The following is a 10,105-nucleotide window of genomic DNA, read 5'->3' as shown; positions in this document are numbered from 1 at the left end:
CCCAAATGGCCATCCACTCAGGACTGGCTAAATTAATTTTGGTACTTGGAAGGAGCTGGGTACTATACAGAAGTCAAAAAGAATTAGAAAGCTCTCTGTGTATTAATATGAAAATTTGCTAAGAGAAGCAAAAAAGAAAAATATGGATCCAGTTTGTTGTATTCTATATTTTGGATAAAAAGTTAAAGATGGGGAAAATATCCTCATATTTGATTTTATGTGCATAAAGAAACTCTGGAAAGATACACAAGAAATTAACACAAAAGGTTTCCTGTTTAGCAGGAGCAAGAACTGAATCAAACTTCCACTGTGTATTTTTTCATGCTACTTCAGTTTCAAGCCATGTGAATAGGTTACCTATCCAAAATGCAATAAAATAAGAATAGATAAATAAGAATGATGTAGATCATATGTGCTGATTTGAAAAGATTTGCAAGATATATCAAATGGAAATGTTAGATATTCCCTAGGTCTCATGGAAGGAAAGGTCACTGGGAGAGGCAGGGACAGGTCCCCTTGGGAAGAGGTGGTCTGGAGTGACTGCTGCCAAGTTCCTATCTCCTCCTATTAATAAGAGGGTAGGGTAGGGTGGGTAGGACACGAGAACTACAAATGGGCCCCTTCCTGGGCCTGAGCCATTTGATCCCTTTGGTCCTGGGAGGGATGAGTATTTATGACCCCCTGCTCTCCTAGCCTGACTTCTTGGCACAAAACTAGAGAGGGGGCACAATTTAGGCCTTGTGATGCCTGCTAGCTGAGGGGACTCCCAAGTCTCCTTCTTCCTGGAGACTCAAGTGAAGATAAATTCAATGGCTCATACCCCAGCCTGATGAGCACCAATCATTTTCTCAGCAGGGCCCCATGGGCCCTCTGAGTCTGGGATTCCACCTCCAACAGTATGGGGATGAGATTTGCCTCGTCTCATGGGGTGTCCAGTTGGGAAACATTCAATCTGACTCAAATACATGGCTGAGGTCGGCAACTACCTGACTGTCAAGGGCAGTACTACCAGGTACTCTTCACCTGCTTTGGCCCCAAAAGAGTGATATGCCCTCAGTGGCTGCCTTGAGGTCATTATGGGCTTGCAGGCCAGCATGCCATGGCCATTCCTAATACCTGTTCCTGAGGCCTGCCTTTCCCAAATCCAGAGGGCAGCACTTACAGAACTCAGGGCACTGAGAAACCATAAAATTCTGATGCTTTCTGTGTCCAACATCTTTGGCTACCCTCTGCTCTCTTTTTGTACCTGGACTTCATGGGCATTTTGTCTCTGCTTGTTTGTTTTGTAGCTCCCACATGTTCAGTGTATATCATGTACGGCATCAATGCTTTTTGCACTTTCACAGGTATTAGAATCACCTGGGGAGCTAATAAGGCACAAAGAGGTCCAGGATCCTTAAAGCAGCATAGGGTATAGCCTCTATGTTTTCATCAACTTCATGGAGGTAATTCTGATAGGACCGAAATTGGAGAACCACAGCTCTAAACTCTTTTCAAACATTCCACCATTTAATTTTCAACACTGCCTTACAAAGTAAATATTATTTTCCTTGGCTAGAAAACAGAGCTCTATAGGTCAGATAAAAGAGTATCTGGGTTCAAATCCACAATCTTCTTAACAGCTGTGTGACCCTTGGAAGATATCTAACCTCTCTCAGCCTCATATTCATCATCCTCATAGTGGAACTTTGGTGACACTCCCTCTCTTAAAGAGTTGCTGAGAGAGTTAAGTGAAACAAGCCAGGAAAAGTGCTTGGCAAGCTCAACAAAACATGATTGCTATTCTAATCAAAGGTTAATAAGTCACTTATTGGAAACAAAACATTGTGTAATAAGAGGTTTTGAACAGACACATCTTCATTGACTTTAACACATCAAATGACATTTGATAAATGGTAAGAGAGAATATGGACGAATATCTTATTGATTAAATCACCAATGTTTTCATTTAATTTGAGGTCTTAAAAACAAAGATTGCTGGTAGTTTACTGCATCACTAGTAGTCAAAATGCTTCTGCCTTCTTTCACAGGGTATACAGACAACTGGGGCTTCTGCTGCAGAAATACCCTCCCCATTTACATTCAATACCAGCAGTTCTCACTGCACAAATATTTTTTTATTCCTCATCTGCAATGTGCTAGGTACTAGGGATATGGCAGTAAACAAAACAAGGAGAAAGATAGTAAATAATCCCCTAATCTCAGGAAGAAGGAAAATAAATAAACAGATTTTCCCTAATCTGAGAAATGTCAGAAATTCGTTAGGTCTGGTGGAAGAGAAGTTCAGTGGGGAGCAGTTTCCATCTGGCAGGATTGCCAACGGCATCCCAAGAATCCTTGGAAGGGAGGCAGGGACAGCTCCTTTGGGAAGAGGTGGTTTAGAGTGACCCACTCTTGCCAGCTCCCTACATCTTTCCAACTGCAGTTAAAGTGTAGGGGAGTGTGGGAAGGACAAGGAGATTGAAAATGGACCCCTATATGAACCAAAACAATTTGATCTCTGTGGCCCTGGGAACAATCAGGGTTTGTGACCTCCTGCTCTTCTGGAATGACTTCTGGGCACAAAAGTGGGAAAAGGGAACAATTTACAAAAAATCTAAAACAAGACCCAGCTCTGTGTGATGGCTGAAGGAACTCCAGGTCTCCTTCCACTTAGGGACTCTGGCAAGAACAAATCTAGTGGTATTTAGTTCCCACAACAAACACGGGCCAAACATGCAAGTTTCAGGGCCCACTTCCCTCAAAAGGAGGAGTGGGCCCTGGAGAGAACCTATGTGAGCATCCAACTGACACCATGTGCATCAGCTTGCCTATGGCTGAGCCTAGAGAAGCAGTGACCTACAGACAACAGGCTCCAGACTCACCGATGAGCCCAGACTCACCCACCTATGTCCTGTAGAGGGACAGAGCAGAATGCGCTGATATAGATCCAGTACCATAGAATGATGGCCCCAGTTCAGTGGTCTAGATCATTTATTGTGAAGAATTTAGAGATGTTTATGATTATTTGAGACGTGAAAAAAGGAGTGAATGAGCTTTTAAACTAACCAGAGATGCCATTAAACGCAGCCAACTATACACTGGTGTTTTTGGAGAGTTCTCTTAAAGTCACTTCAAAAGGATTTACATGAGAAAATGAACTACATCACTGCAATAATTGAGGAAGAGCCCCCAAATTATCAAGTTTAGTATCACAGGCAAGTAATAGCGGAATGCCTAAAAGATCCATCTCAGGAGCTTGAGTTTACTGCTGATATTCTTAATCAGGATGCAGAGGATTATCGTAACTGTTAACATCAACAATGGAATTTATAACTTTGAGATATGAGCTGCAGTATGTAGACCAATTTCTTAAAGAGGATATGAGAAAGAACTCTGTCTGGAACCATAGCTACTTCATAATTTCTAACACCACTGGCTACAGTGATCATGTTATATTGGAGAGAGAAGTCCAGTTAGTAATCTCCTTCACTTGTTCAGTTATTAAAAGAGCATTTATGTGCCTATCATGTCTCAGGCATTGAGTATACAGCAGTATACTCAATCCTGCCCTCATGGAACGAATAGGACAGAATACTTAGATGAACTCTATAATGACACATTTACAGACACTATAGTATACCTCTACTTTGTAGTGTGTTAAGTTTCTTAAAATACTGTTGCTACTATTGATTGAGAAGAAATCAGATTTCATAGTGTCTAGGAAGCTTTATTTTATTTTATTTTTTAAAGATTTTATTTATTTGAGAGAGAGAAAGAGCCGAAGCAGGGGGAGCTGCAGAGGGAGAGGGAGAAGCAGTCTCCATGCAAAGCAGGGAGGCCAGCGCAGGGCTCAATCCCAGGACCCTGGGATCATGACCTGAGCTGAAGAGCAGACACTTCACCCACTGAGCCACCCAGACATCCTTGTTGCCCTTTAGATAATAATCCCCAGAGGCCAGGTTATCATCACAGGGTTTGGAGCAGAATAAGTCTTTGTTGTAGGAGGCTGTCCTGAATATCATAGAATGTTTAGCAACATTCCTAGCCTTTATCCCACATATCAGTAGTAACTCCCTCCCTGCCAAGTTATAACAAACAGGAATGTCCCTATTGCCAAATGTCCCCTGTGGGGAAAAATCATTTCCAGTTGAAAACTACTGTTTTAGGATACAAAAAGCTGTTGTAAGAGCTAGAATTTTCTGAAATAGCATGAATTTCTATATTAATATCCATAAACATTAATAGTCACCTCTTTTCTGGAAAAATAAAGACGTCTACTTGGTCTGATATAAGTATTACTACTCTAGCTTTTTTTTTTTCCTCCCACTTCCATAGTCATGATGTAAGTTTCTTCATCCCTTCACTTTGAATCTGTATGTGACTTTAGGTCTGAAGCCCATTTATTGTGAAGAATTTAGAGACGTTTATGATTATTTGAGGTCTTTGAAGTCTTGGGTAGATAGCCTATAGGTGGGTTTTGCCTTTTTATCCATTCAGTCACCCTATGTTTTATAACTGAAGCATTTGGTTCATTTTCATGTGAGGTAATTATTGATAGGTATATACTTGCCGTTTTGTAATTGTTTTCTGGTTGTTTTTGCTCTCTCCCTTTTGTTGTTTGATGGCTTTCTTTAGTGTTATGCTTGGATTCCTTTCTTTTTAATTTTTTTGTATCTATTATAGGTTTCTGATTTGATACCGTGGAGCACATACATAACATCTTATGTGTATGGAAGTCTATATTAAGTTGGTCGCTTAAGTTTGAACACATTCTAAAAGTACTAAATTTTTTTCTCCTCCCTTCAAGTTTCATGTATATGATGTCATATTTTACATCTTTTAATTTCTTGTATCTCTTGACAAATTTTTGCAGATATAAATGATTTTTACTATTTTCATGTTTTAACCTTCATATAGCTTTATAAGTGATTAACCTACTACCTTTACTATATATTTGCTTTTACCAGTGAAATTTTTTCCTTTGATAATTTTCTTCCAGTTATGGCCTGCTTTTTCCTCTTAAAGAATTCCCTTGGGCGCCTGGGTGGCTCAGTGGGTTAAGCCGCTGCCTTCGGCTCAGGTTATGATCTCAGGGTCCTGGGATCGAGGCCCGCATCGGGCTCTCTGCTCAGCGGGGAGCCTGCTTCCCTCTCTCTCTCTCTCTGCCTGCCTCTCTGTCTACTTGTGATCTCTGTCAAATAAATAAAATCTTTAAAAAAAAAAAAAAGAATTCCCTTAAACATTCTTTTGTAAGGATGGTTTAGTGGTGATGAACTCATGTAACTTTTGTTTGTCTGAGGAACCCTATCTCTTCTCTTCTGAATGATAACCTTACTGGGTAGAGTATTATTGGTTGTAGGTTTTTTCTTGTCAGCACTTTTAATATATTATGCCACTCACTTCTGCACTGCAAAGTTTCTGCTGAAAAATTAGCTGATAGCCTCAGGGTTTTCTTTCTATGTAATTGTTATCCTTTCTCTTGTGGCTTTTAAAATTCTGTTTATCATTACTTTTTGCCGTTTTTATTATGTGTCTGGTGTGGACCTCCTCAGGTTCACCTTGTTAGGGGCTCTCTGTACTTGCTGGACCTGGATACCTGTTTTCTTCCCCAGATTATGGAAGGTTTCAGTGATTATTTCTTCAAATAAGTTTTCTGCCCCTTTCTCTTTCCTCCTTCTGGGATTTCTATAAGGTGAGTCTTATTACACTTGATGTTGCTGAGTTCCCTTAATATATTCTAATTTTTTATTATTATTTTTTCCTATTCATGTTGGCTGCTTTTTATTACCCTGTCTTAGAGATTACTGACTCATTCTTCTGTGTCCTCTAATCTGCCATTGATTCTTTCCATATTTTTTATTTCAATTATTGAATTCTTCAGCTTTGTAATGTTATTTTTTATATTTTCTATTTGTTTAAGTTCTCATTGAACTCATCTACTTTTCACGTTCGGTATCTTTATGGCTATCACTTTGAGTTCTTTATCAGGCATATTGCTTATGTTTTTTCATTTAGTTCTTTTACTGTGATTTTGCCTTGTTCTTTCATTGGGGACATATTCCTCTGTCAATTCATTTTGTCTCTCTGTTTGTTAGGTAAGTTAGCAACATCACCTGGTCTTGAAAGTAGTGGCTTTGTGAAAAAGAGGTCTTGTGATGCCCTATAGTGCAGTCCCTTCTGGTCACCAGAACCAGGCACTCCAGAAGTATCCTCTGTGTGGGCTTCATGCACCCTACTGTTGTGACTGAGCTGCAGTTGCCTTCAGCCCAACTGGCTGCAATCACCTGCTTTGCCCACTGTGGGCACACTTGGTAGTATTTGATATCTATGCTGTTGAGAGGTCTGTCTGCGGTCACTGAGGACTTCTTGGTAGGTGGGGCTGGCAGTCAGATTAACTATTTGTACTTAGCCTCTCTGCCACAGCTGCAGGCATACCAAAGGGCAGGGCTTGCTCGCTGGGCAGTGAGGTAATAGGCCCATCTGCTACAATAGCAATGCTGGTGTGTAGGGTTATCTTCCTCCCTCCCCAGGGCAGGAGTCAGTTTGGGGTGGCACCATTCAGGGCCAGCGCTGCCAATAAAGTATCACAGGGCAGGAGCTACTTTGGAGGATGCCTGCTGAAGCTGGCAGTTTGACTAGGGTAGGTTCTGCAGGGGAGCACAAGGTCAGGGCTCATGGTGCTAGTAAGGTAGATAGAGAGTGTTACTGCTAGCTTCCATAAATATCAGGCTAATTAGGCTTGAAGAAGGGAAGAGAAATTCTTTTCTTCTTGGAGATATCTCCTAAAGGTCCCTGCCTCTCCAGCAGACATTCTAAAAATAGTCAATAAATATTCATGTCTACCCCAGGCAGTTTTCAAACTTTTTGTGCTGTGTCTTGGACTGAGTTATTTATTATGCTGGCTTTTTAATGGAAGGAACTCAGTTTCCTATAACCTTCTAATTCTCCCAGAGTTAAGCCCACTGATTTTTAAAGTTCCTGAAATTAAGCCCTGCAGGTTTCCAAGCCAGATGTTATGGGGGCTTATTTTCCCAGTGCAGGTCCCTAGTGCCAGGTGTGCCTGGTACTGGATCTTACCCTCTCATTTCTCTGTGTTTGTGATGTCCTTCCCACTTGTGGTTAGTCTCACTGGAGGAGTTTGGTTCCCAACTGCTTCTCTACCTTTCCTACACTTTTCAACATGGTCTTCTCTCTAAGATTAACTGTGTAAGTCTGTTCTGCCAGAGTTCAAGTCATTTCAGTTAATCTGTATAGACGTAGCTGTTATTTCTGTGTGCCCATGGGATGAGCTGAGCTCAGTATTCTCTGCTGCCATCTCCCTGACTCCCTTCAACAATCTGTGTTTTAATTAGCCCTACAGATAGATCTGACACTTGCTAGGATTTGAGAACCACTGCTCTAGAGGTTCCTCTTGTTTTTCAAGTAATATGTAAACTTATATTTCTTAGAAACATCTAGTCAATCAATACTTATAGCCTTCTTACACACATTTACTTCATTTCAATCAGCTAATTTCCCATACAGTTATAATATGGGATTTTATTTTGGGTTGCTACTAATTTTTTTTCCAAAACCATCATGAATGAATGCATGAATAAAAATGATTTCATTAATTTTTATTAAAATTTAATTTACCTACAATAAAAGGAACAGCTCTCAGTTGTAGAGTTTTAGTTTTAACAATTGTCATACAGCCACTACCTGAACTATAGAACATTTCCATCCTTCTTCCCCAAGAAATTTCCCTTGTTCCTTCTCCTATCCCACCTTTTCTTCCCATACTTAGCAAATCATTGATCTATTTTATATGACTGTATGTTAGGTTTTTTTTTGTTGTTGTTTGTTTGTTTGTTTCTGGAGTTTCCCAAGAGTGGAACCATGCGGTATATAATCTTAAGTGTCAAAGTTTCTTTCCCTCAGCATAAGGCTATGAGATTTATTCATGTCATTATGTTCCTTTTTACTGTTGAGTAGTTTTCTATTTTGTGAATATACTACAATTTGTTGATCTATTAATTTGTCAATGAATGTTTAGGTTGTTTCCAGTTTGGGGCTATTATATCTGAAAGTATTTTAGTTTTTAAAACCCTTTAATGAAGTTCATTTACATTTAGAATTCTTAGTCAAAAGTCTTTCCCCTCATCATTGCAAGATATTGTTCATTGTTGCCTTCCATCAGAATTGTTGAAAAGTCTGATATTAATCCAATTATTGTATTGTTTATTTATAGGTAATCTATGGTTGTTTTTTGTTTTCTCTGGAATATTTTAGAGTTTTATTTTTATTTTGATATTCTAAATTTCCACCCATGTGTTCTGTGTTATATACATTCAGGATAATTTCCTCAGCTCTAGCATTCATTTATGAAGTCTCTCTTCAGCTGTGTTTAATCAGCTTTTTAATGCACCTATTACCTTTTAAATTTTACTGACTATATTTTTAAAATTTCTATGACTACTCTCTGGTTATTTTTTTATCTATTTTTTAAGTGTCCTTTTATCCTTTTACATTTTTTTAAATTTTTTTGCTCATTCTAAACATACTTATTTTATGGTTTGTTACTGACCATTTTTACCATTTGAGGCTCTTAAAAGTCTAGTTTGACTGTATGTTTCTGCTGCTGTTTGCTTTTTGGTGGATTTTCATGTGTGTTTTACAAATTTTGATGACCTCACATTTGGCTGACTTCATCACAGGAAATTCTGGTTGGCCTAGTTTGAAAATGTGTCCCTCCAGACAGTTTTCACATTTACTACTTTCTGGAAGCCTATACATTTTGCAAGTTCAGGACTCCATATGTCTAATACATTGGCTAGCAGGAAGCATAAGCTCAAACCCCAAACCAGAGGTAGAGCAGGGCAGAACTTTGTCTTTGTCTCTGGGCAGGTTTGGGTATTTCACATTCTCACTGGCGGAGTAGTCTTTCCAATGTTTTAGTTTTTTGCAAGCATTTTATTTTCAACTTCCTGTCTGACACAGAGTGAATGCCTCCACCCACCCATTAAAATTCAAATCTCTTTTCTTATTGCAATTAGCAATTCCACTTTTGCCTCCAACCATCTCCCCCACCAGGTCAGCTTTTTAATATTTTCTTGCAAGGGAGGCCTAATAGGAGATTCAGTTGGGAATAGAAGGGGCTGTGTGGAAGTCCTTGAATCTGAATTCAGAAAGGAATACCTACATTTCCAAACCAGGAGGCTAAGTGCTCAGCTTACAGCAGCTTCTGGCTGGACATCAAATAATGAAGACTGATGCTTATCATCTGTCTGTTTCTTCTGCCTTCACTCATTTTCTCTTTTTAGGAAGTTGTCCTTTACTCTTCCCTTTATCCTACATTGGTTTTTTGATAGCAGCTGGGCCGTTTTTACCATGTGTCTTCCTGATCCTGGTATATTTACTAAAATATAGATGTGCTGCTTTACTCCCCCCAAACCACACAGAGACAGAACCATTGCTTAGATTTTACAGCATATGATTACATATTTTAGAACCCCAAAGTGCCATAATCAAAATTGGCCTACTTTGGGGGACTCATGGTTTATCCATCTTAGCTCACACTTCTGTGCTTCAGAGTGTAGTGGCCCCTGCTTGGGCCTCATCTCTCAGAATTATGCATCAGAGCAAGAAACCAACTCATTTTCTGACTCACTGGGACAGCTAATTTGGGGAACAGCCTGAACCAAGAGTCTTTGTCCAAATGCCAGCTATGTCCCCCACTTTGGTCAAGGCAATCCTCAGCTTGTTCCTGGGGTCTTAAAGTAGAGTCCCACTTCCCTTATGCCTCCCATCTGGTCTCCTTCAGATCTGGCTTGCTTTTAGTAGATTGGGCTCTGCCCAGTATTGAGTGGGCACAGGGTATTTGTTTTCCTTAAGGACAAGAAAGAATGTTCAGCGTGGGGCCAGGGGTTCTGTGGGAACCCAGCCAGCCAAAAAGGAGCTGCTCTGGAGCCCTGCATGTGGAAGAGGTCACTGGGACACCCATGCTGGCCACGTTGGACTTTCTGAATGTGGGTTGCTCATAGTCCTGTTGAACTTTGCCAAGGAAAGGAAAGCTTTTTTGGGCTGTGCTTATAACCTTTGATCCTGTTATCTCAAAGCCATAAACCTGGTCTACTACACTATA

The 10,105-nt window shown here is 40.0% G+C and overlaps 1 pseudogene; it reads left to right on the top strand.

Annotated features, from left to right (window-relative positions):
- The first annotated feature begins 2,794 nt into the window (after nucleotides 1–2,794).
- LOC131825567 (protein farnesyltransferase/geranylgeranyltransferase type-1 subunit alpha-like) lies at nucleotides 2,795–3,524 on the top strand (annotated as a pseudogene).
- The last annotated feature ends 6,581 nt before the right edge of the window (nucleotides 3,525–10,105 follow it).

This window comes from Mustela lutreola, chromosome 2 (assembly GCF_030435805.1).
Source record: "Mustela lutreola isolate mMusLut2 chromosome 2, mMusLut2.pri, whole genome shotgun sequence".
Lineage (NCBI taxonomy): Eukaryota > Metazoa > Chordata > Mammalia > Carnivora > Mustelidae > Mustela > Mustela lutreola.
This window is presented reverse-complemented; position numbering and strand designations above follow the sequence as displayed.